This window comes from Dipodomys spectabilis, unplaced genomic scaffold, assembly GCF_019054845.1.
Source record: "Dipodomys spectabilis isolate Male_0828 unplaced genomic scaffold, ASM1905484v1 ptg000512l, whole genome shotgun sequence".
In the NCBI taxonomy this organism is placed as follows: Eukaryota; Metazoa; Chordata; class Mammalia; order Rodentia; family Heteromyidae; genus Dipodomys; species Dipodomys spectabilis.
The window spans coordinates 1,708,499-1,718,054 of NW_024871189.1; positions in this window are offsets into that span (position 1 = coordinate 1,708,499).

Genomic DNA, 9,556 nt, shown 5'->3' on the forward strand with positions numbered 1-9,556 from the left:
TACCCCTGGACCATGGCTTTTCCTTTTTTCCTTTTTTTTTGTCAGTCGTGGGCCTTGAACTCTGGGCCTGGGCACTGTCCCTCAGTTCTTCAGCTCAAGGCGAGTGCTCTACCATTTGAGCCACAGCACCACTTCTGGTTTTCTGGTGCTTTAGTGGAGATTCTTAAGAGTCTCTTGGACTTTCCTGCCGGGGCTGGCTTTGAGCCTTGATCCTCAGATCTCAGCCTCCTGAGTAGCTAGGGTCATGGGCGTGAGCCACCGGCGCCCGGCACTAACGGCTTTTTCATTCACCTGTGCATCCTTGCGCAGGCCTCGTAAAATCCCAGCTCCTGTCCCAGCTCCTTTCACGGTCTCCCGGCCCACGGGAAGGCTGTGTCCCTTGCTGTTCTATCTCAATAAACAGTCCTCACTTGTGGAGAATTAAGTCCAGCCTGTTTCCTTCCTTTCTCCTCTATTTTCCTAACACGTGGTGCCAAAACCCGGGAGAGAAGCACCAGGAGAAACGGGGTTCCCTCTGCCTGCCTCCGGCGGCCTCTCATTCAGCCTTTCACCTTCTTTCCCAGGCCTTTCTCCATCTGGAGGTGCTGGCCAGTCCGTGGTGGAGTCGCCCTGAACCAAGTCTCAGGACTGCAGACATCCCCCTTCCTGTCTGTGGGGTCCCCAGAGACTCCAGGAGCCTGTCCCTCCCTTCCTGACTCCCTGGCCCCCCTTTAATTAGGACTTTGGGAATGCCCTCTCCTAATTATTGGGATCCATCCAGGGATGCCTGGAGCAGCGGGACAGGCCCCAGAGTCCTTCTGAATTTTCCAGATTGTCTCCCAGAGACCTCCCTGGACTTGCCGGCGGTCTTAAGACTCTTGGGCTGACTGATTTACAGTCAAAGAAAACTGACTTGTTTGTCTACTGAAATCTGGACTATTGTGGTCACCAATGGCCTAAATTCCGAACCTTCAGTCTTCAGTTTTACTCATTTAAATTTCCCAAGGAAATGACAGGGGTCACCAGACAGAGGCGAGGTTTAGTGAAGCCCCCCTTTAAATGCAGGGGCTCTTCACTTAGGGTTCTTGACTTCCATTGCAGAATAAGAATTTCTGGACAGCTGGGTGCTGGTGGCTCACGCCTGTCATCCTAGCTACTCAGGAGGCTGAGATCTGATGACCATGGTTCAAAGCCAGCCTGGGCAAGAAAGGCCGTGAAACTCCAATAAACCACTCAGAAAACAGGAAGTAGCACTGTGGCTCAAGTGGTAGAGCACTCACTTTGAGCTGAAGAGCTCAGGGAGAGTGCCCAGGCCCTGGTTCAAGCCCCACAACCAACAGGGAAAAAAAAAAAAAATTCAGCCCGGTGCTGGTGGCTCATGCCTGTAATCCTAGCTACTCAGGAGGCTGAGATCTGAGGATCATGGTTCAAAGCCAGCCTGGGCAGGAAAGTCCTTGAGACTTTTTTTTTGAGTCTGGTCGTGGGGCCTGAACTCTGGGCCTGGGCGCTGTCCCTCAGCTCTTCAGCTCAAGGCTAGCGCTCTACCACTTGAGCCACAGCGCCACTTCTGGCTTTTTTCTTTTTTGCTTAAGTGGTGCTGAGGAATCGAACCCAGGGCCTCAGGCATGCAAGGCAAGCGCTCTACCACTGAGCCACCTTCCCAGCCCTGTTCCCTTAATCTTAAGGGAAGCACATGAAGGAGGATCTCCTGTATTTGCTGTTAGCTGACCACACCTCACTTTTCCTAGTCTATCTGCTTCAGGTCCAGGTCCCTACACCCAAACCCTCCTCTTCCTCCACTCCGGACCCCCGCTCATCCTTCTCTGCTGTAAACCTCCCAACCACCTCCTCTAGAAAGGCAAACTTCCTTGTCTTGTAGCAGCTCAATCTGTCTCTCATCCCCCTTTCTCTCTTTTCTTCTTTCTTTCACGACCTCCAGACCAGAGGTCCTTTTCCCCTTCCTTGCTCTTGTAACTACATTCTTGCTATGTGCAGTTGATCCAGATTCTCTAAGCCAAAACTGTCTTCTCCAAGCAAACTCCTTCTGCTGACCTCTGTCCCGGTGCCTGCCTGCCTACATTGCTGGCACTAGCTGGGGTGGGTGTAAGCCTCCAAAGGTGAAGCAACCAGCTGACGCCTGTCTCAACCCACCGAGTGCTCCTTAATCCGACACACCCAGGAGCAACACAATGACAAGAATGGAGACTGGATCTTGCAACTGAGACCTAGGGCACCAGGGGACCTGTAGCCTGCCATCAACTGACCCCAGGGTTCCATTAACTGAGGATTTTATTGGTCTCGTGGGAGGAAGTAAGGTACAAACTTCAACCTGTGCCAACATTTTGTATTACAAGTGCTAGGTGATCTTATTCTGGGAAGGAGAGCTAAACAGTAAACAGCCTTCGATTTGCACAAACCTAGCTCTACCCTTAGACCCTCACACAGTTTAGGGTGGAATGTGAGTTCCCCTTAAGACTGGACTGATGGACCTTTTGAGGAAAACTCTGGGCATTCTGAGCTTGTATTGCGACTTGCGATCCTTTCTGGGTCTCACAGCTTGGTTTTTGGGCTCTCACTGCAGCCCTTTCAAACATACGCATCTCCCAACCCCCTTCTCTAGCTAATACACCATTTTCCCTTCTAGACCCTAAACAAACGGGCCTCTGCTGTGGCTCGTAGCTCACCTGTCACTGACAGGGGCTGGCTTACGCCGGCCAGCTTCGCTGACTGCTCGCTCTTCCCCACCCAAAACTCCATAATAAAAATCAACCAGTCATTTCTGTCTGTGGGACTCAAACAATAATCCAATGCTTTTCTCTTTTCTGAGTCTACTCTTCAGAATCTGGATTATAGATCTGACCCTACATAGCACTTAGACTCACAGCATCTCTTTGAGCATGAACCAGAGCCAGGAGGTCAAGAGAAAGTCATTCTAAAGCACCGAGTACCCATCCCTGCCCACCTTCTCACTGGACAGGACTTTACATGCTTGCCTTTGTTTGCTGCTATTTCTGCTTCCCGTCCATACTATACAGCCCGGACACCTATAACCCAGTTCTAGGGCAAGTCCCCCTTCCCTGTACTAGGTCAAAAGTGGAGTTATACTCTAAATGCACCTTTTCTGGCTTGTGCCAGGGTGTGTTTTCCTGTCCTTCCTCATTGTCTCAACAGGTCCTGCCACCTGTCAGCCTTTGCCTGGTCTCACTGGAGGCCTCGCTTACGCTGCCCTGCCCAGCACGGACCTGGACACTGAAGACCCCACCAGGCGATTCAGGAAGGACTTGCCTCTCCCCTCTCGGCCCGTCCCTTCCTTCCATCAATCTCCAGATGGAAGGGAAGGACCGAGCCCCGCCCTATTCTCCCAGGCGCCCACATCGCCAGGCAGAAGGCCACGCATGCGCGCTGTGCAATCCCCAGCCCAGCTGCGATCACTCATCTCGCACCCAACCGAAAAGCCCCGACTCCCAAGACCTAGCGGCTTCTGCATTCCCCTTGCTCAGGCCTCATGAAAACCCAGCTCCTGTCCCGGCTGCTTTGCAGCCTCCAAGCCTTCGGAAGGCTGTGTCCCTCGCTGCTCATCTCCGTCAACAGCCTCCCCTGTGAAGGTCCAGCCCGGCCTGGCTCCTTCTAACACCACCAGGCTCAGACACCGGCAAACCTAAGTGTCAGCGCCCAGGTCCTGTCCAGCGTCACACCCAGGCTCTGCCCACGGCTCCTCACTCGGGGGGTGGGGGACAGGACACCCAGTCCAGTTCTGGGGATTTGTCTAAGAGTGAATCCTGAGCCCTCCCCTGCCACGTAGGACAGATGGCTTCATAGGCTAACGTCACTGCGGGGGGGGGCAGGCTGGACAGGGCGGGTAGGAGCCACCAGCTTCCTCTGGGGTACCCATCCAGCAGGCTGTGGCCCCTGCCCTCCCAGGTGAGCCCTACCCTCAGACCCCCAGGACAGGTCAGGAGAGCACTGACCTTGACCTGTGACCCTCACGAGGAAGCCATTGCCCGGGTAGGAAATGGGCGGCAGCATCCAGCTGGCCTTCTCTTCACATTTGTTGGTTTAGCTTTGTAAGTGGGAGCCACTGGGCACTGGCGGCTCACGCCTGTCATCCTAGCTACTCAGGAGGCTGAGACCTGAGGGTCACGGTTCACAGCCAGTCCAGGCAGGGAAGTGTCCGTGAGACTTATCTCCAATAAACCTCCAGAAAACTATTAGTGGTGCTGTGGCTCAGTGGTAGAGTGCTCACCTTGAGCAAAAGAAGCTCAAGGACATCACCCGGACCCTGAGTTCAAGCCCAGGAACAGTGAGTGCATGTGCACGTGCACGCACACACATCAGAGCAGAGGAGGAGCATGTGCACATGCACATGGTGCGCACACATCAGATCAAAAGGAGGACCGTCACTGTCTGGAGCCCCCCAGGCCTCGCCCGCGACCGCCAGGTGTTTGTTGCTGATGGTCAGCAGCCCGCCAGACCCCCCTCGGCCAGCTGCCCGCTTCGCACCTGGGGGCAGCACTGTTGCGGCCTCCAGGGAGACGCCCTCCTCCTGGAGAGAACACGGTGCGGAGCTGGCCGGTGTGCGGCCGCCGTCACACAGCTAGTCGGTGGACGCACCCCTGCTTCGGACGGGTCAGCTGCAGCCCAGTGCGGCTGCTGCAGAGCAGACCTGGCCCGGCTGGCCTGGGACCTCCTCAGGGAAGCTGTGTGGAGGCTGGGCGGTCAGCGGGGGCCGGGCCCCCCTGGAAGGGGCTTCAGGGAGCATGTCCACAGGCACACATCGCACAGGTGTCATGAACATCCATGTGCACATGCGTACGCCCTTCCTACACGGGGAGAGCTGAGGAGCTGCAGGCAGAGCCCCATCGGGAGGCCTGGGACCCCAGAGCTACAGCCACCAAAGGGTGCGGGTTTGGGTTCGGGCTATGGGTAGGTGTGGGGTAGGGTGAGTACCACTCTGGGAATGCAGGGGCTGAGCTAGACTTTGACACAGTCCTTCCAGAAACTTCCCTCTCAGATTCCTTATGTGAGGCTCCTTAAGAGGTAGGTAGGATTTGCTTTTCAGGGTGTGGATACTCCTTGACAAGCCACCTGAAACTGGACCCCGAATTCGCAAGGGGACACCTGAGCCAGGTGAGGGCTACCTGCGAGGAAGGCAACTTGACTTGGGGGGGGCAGGGAGAAGGAAGGAGGGAAGGGGGCACGGAGGGAGGGAGGGAGGGAGGGAGGGAGGGACAGGCTCAGGGGCCTTAGGGAAGGCTGTGTGGGAGGGCAGGCTCGGGCCCTGTCCTACCCTGACTCCTTCTACATCAGGAAGATGCTAAAACGAGAAGCACGAGCAAGTGCGCATGCTCTGCAGCCTGGGCAGGTGGCGTGGGGGGGGGGGAGGATTGGCTCTTGTGAGCTCTGCCAGGGGCCAGGTACCCAAAGCCAAGCCACCATCCACCTGAGCAGGTGGTGAGGGCAGGACAGGCCCCTCTCCTCTCCTCCCCCCCCCTCTGCCCCCCTGCCCCCTCCTGTCCTACCCTGACTCCTTCTACATCAGGAAGATGCTAAAACGAGAAGCACGAGCAAGTGCGCATGCTCTGCAGCCTGGGCAGGTGGCGTGGGGGGGGGGGGGGGGGAGGATTGGCTCTTGTGAGCTCTGCCAGGGGCCAGGTACCCAAAGCCAAGCCACCATCCACCTGAGCAGGTGGGAGGGCAGGACAGGCCCCCTCTCCTCTCCTCCCCCCCTCTGCCCCCCCTGCCCCCTCCCCCCCGTCATCCCCCCTCCCCCCTCCTGCCCCCTCCCTCACAGCTGTGCTGCCCTCTAGCTCCCGCCACCTTGGCCCTGGCCCTGCCGCTGTCCCTCGTTGCTCAGCCCCCAGTTCCTCTGGCTCCAGGTTCCTCATTCACCCCCCTGGCCTTGGGGAGATTCGGGGTCTCCGTGCTCCTTCCTGAGGGTTGGGCTGTCGGCTCATGACCCCTGACCTCCACCCTCACATACCTGGCCGCAGGACAGGGCAGCCGCAGGACGGGGCGGCCTGCTCAGGCTACGTTTCCCCTTTGCCTCGTGCCTGCACACATGTACCAGCACATGGGGACACAGACACACATGATCGTGGAGATGCCACATGCGTGTGCACGCCTGTAGGACCTGACCGTGCAGACTTGCACCTGTGTGGACACACAGGCATGCACACATGCCACAGGCACACAGAAGCACACGTGAAAACTGGGCCCGTGTCTCACTGGCTGAGCTGAGGCTGAGGATCATGGCTGAAGCCTAGGCAGACATCTTTGACTGTTAGTCCCTATTAGCCACCAAAGCCAAAGAAGCTGCGCTCAAGTGGTGGAGCGCTAGCCTGAAAGAGAAGGAAAAAGAACGAAGGAAGGAAGAAAGGAAGGAAGGAGCAGGAACCTGTCATCCTAGCTACTCAGGAGGCTGAGATCTGAGGATCACGGTTCAAAGCCAGCCCGGACAGGAAAGTCCCTTGAGACTCTTATCTCCAATAAACCACTAGAAAACTGCATGTGGCGCTGTGGCTTAAGTGGTAGAACGTTCACCAAGAGCTGAGGGACAGCGCCCAGGCCCAGAGTTTGAGCCCCAGGACCAACAAAAAGAAAAAGAATAAGAAAAAGAAAATACAGGTGGGCAGAACTGCGTGTGGCCCACAGCGTGGAGCTGCAGCTTTGTGTTTGACGGGGGGCTTCGCAGGGTCTCGGCCACACTAGGCACAGGCCACGCAGGGCCAGCCCGGCACTCCCACGCTGGGCATACCCGGCTGGTCTCGGGGAGGTCCTCGTGCGGGTGCAGAGGTGGCCCTGGGTGTGGAGCAGGGCCGGCCTCAGCCCTGGGGGGGATGGGCGGGTCCTCCCAGGTGAGGCAGCCCTGGCCACCGAAGCCGCCTGCGCTGCTCTGGACAGCAAAGGGGTGTGGAGGACACGGGGCTGTGGCTTCAGGCCCGGGGCAGCCCTGCCTGGCACAGGCCCCACACCCCACGCTTGCTGGGGGGCAGGGCAGTGTCAGCCCTCAGAAACCCACACCCAAGGAGATGGCACAGGACCTTGTGCAGGAGGCTGGCCAGGTGCGGCGGGCGGCTGGTGAGGTAAGGAGATACTTCTGGGAAATGCCACTGGCCTCTCCACTTCTCAGGGCGCGGAGCCTGGGGGGTGGCAGGCTCCCCCGGTTCCCAGCCCAGACCCGTGGCCCCTCCTCAGAGCCCTCGGTCAGAGAGAGGGAGAGGGGCCCAGCCCAGGGCCTCCAAGGGGCCCAGGCCCTGTGCATCCATGAAGCCGAGCTCAGGCCCTGCTGCTGGGCTGCAGGGGGATGGGGGGGGATGAGGAGAGCCCAGGGGTGGGGGGGGGTGAGCAGGGCTCAAGGGTTAGCTGGGGGAGGGGTGAGGAGGGCTCAGGGGTGAGGGGTGAGCGGGGGAGGGTGAGGAGGGTCTCAGGGGTGGGAGGTGAGGGGTGAGCGGGGGGGGGTGGGGGTGAGGAGGGCTCAGGGGTGGGAGGTGAGGGGTGAGCGGGGGAGGGTGAGGAGGGCTCAGGGGTGGGAGGTGAGGGGTGAGGGGGGGTGAGGAGGGCTCAGGGGTGGGAGGTGAGGGGTGAGGGGGGGGTGAGGAGGGCTCAGGGGTGGGAGGTGAGGGGTGTGAGCGGGGGAGGGGTGAGGAGGGCTCAGGGGGTGGGAGGTGAGGGGTGAGTGGGGGGGGTGAGGAGGGCTCAGGGGTGGGAGGTGAGGGGGTGAGCGGGGGGGGGGGTGAGGAGGGCTCAGGGGGTGGGAGGTGAGGGGTGAGTGGGGGGGTGAGGAGGGCTCAGGGGTGGGGAGGTGAGGGGGGTGAGCGGGGGGGGGTGAGGAGGGCTCAGGGGTGGGAGGTGAGGGGTGAGTGGGGGGGGTGAGGAGGGCTCAGGGGTGGGAGGTGAGGGGTGAGCGGGGGGGGGTGAGGAGGGCTCAGGGTGGAGGTGAGGGGTGAGCGGGGGAGGGTGAGGAGGGCTCAGGGGTGGGAGGTGAGGGGTGAGGGGGGGTGAGGAGGGCTCAGGGGTAAGGGTTGAGCAGGGGTGAGTGAGGAAGGCTCGGATGTGAGGAGGGCTCAGGGGTGAGCAGGGGCGGGTGAGGAGGGCTCAGGGGAACAGGGTGAGCAGTGGTCTCCTTGCAGGCTGGGCCTCTGGGTCCCAGAGAGGACAGGTACTTCCCTCACTGTGTGGTGCTGAACTCTGGGCCTGGGCGCTGTCCCTCAGCTCTTTAACTCAAGGCTGGCGCTCTACCACTTGAGCCACAGCACCACTTCTGGCTTTATCTGCTTTGCTTATGTGGTGCTGAGAAATCGAACCCAGGGCCTCATGCATGCAAGGCAAGCGCTCTACCACTGAGCCACCTTCCCAGCGCCATCTGCAAGCTTTTTTCCCAAAGGGGAGCATCTACCTCTGAGTACAGCGCCCCTGCCAGTTTTCTGGTAATTGGAGTGGTTCCATGGCTTTTCCTGCAGGCTCAGATCTCAGCTCCACAGGCCTGAGCTGCGGGCACCTAGCCGCTTCCTTCTCTTTTCTACCTCCTCCCCGTCTTCTCTTTTAGTGGCCTGGGGTTTGCTGTTTAGGCTGGCACTCCTCCACCTGACCAACCGCGGTGTCCAAGACAGGCTGGACCGAGGGCCAGGGGCTGGGCACTCCCAGTGAGTGCGGTGTTCTGCGTCCTTAGTATCCAAAGTTGCGCAACCGTCAAATATTGAACTGCCATTTCACCATCATGGCTAGAAGTCCAAACACCCCAACAGGCCAGCCAGCTCACCCCGAATACGCCTCCATTTTCTTTATTTTACAAAAGAGAAAGAAAGTGCCTTAGGTGAGTCCTGAGGGCACCAGGTCTCCAGCCTGTCCGCAGGCCGCCAGGCCTTGCTCTGCGCCGCAGCGCCCTCTGCTGCCAGAGCTGGGCGGGGCAGGCAGAGGGGGGAGGGGGCAGGGGCGGGGCGGGGCAGGCAGAGGGGGGAGGGGGCAGGGGGCGGGGGCGGGGCAGGCAGAGGGGGTAGGGGGTAGGGGGCGGGGCAGGCAGAGGGGGGAGGGGGCAGGGGGCGGGGCAGGCAGAGAGGGGGAGGGGGCAGGGGGGCGGGGCAGGCAGAGGGGGGAGGGGGCAGGGGGCGGGGCGGGGCAGGCAGGGGGGCGGGGCAGCAGCGGGGCGGGGCAGGCAGAGGGGGGTAGGGGGTAGGGGGGCGGGGGCAGGCAGAGGGGGGAGGGGGCAGGGGGCGGGGCAGGCAGAGAGGGGGAGGGGGGCAGGGGGCGGGGCAGGCAGAGGGGGGAGGGGGCAGGGGGCGGGGCGGGGCAGGCAGGGGGCGGGGCAGGCAGCGGGGCGGGCAGGCAGAGGGGGGGAGGGGGCAGGGGGCGGGGCGGGCAGAGGGGGGGAGGGGGCAGGGGGCGGGGCGGGCAGAGGGGGGAGGGGCAGGGGGCGGGGCAGGCAGAGGGGGGAGGGGGCAGGGGGCGGGGCGGGGCAGGCAGGGGGGGCGGGGCAGGCAGAGGGGGGAGGGGCAGGGGGGCGGGGCGGGGCAGGCAGAGGGGGGAGGGGGCAGGGGGCGGGGCAGGGGCGGGGGCGGGGCGGGCAGAGCCCGTGGAACCA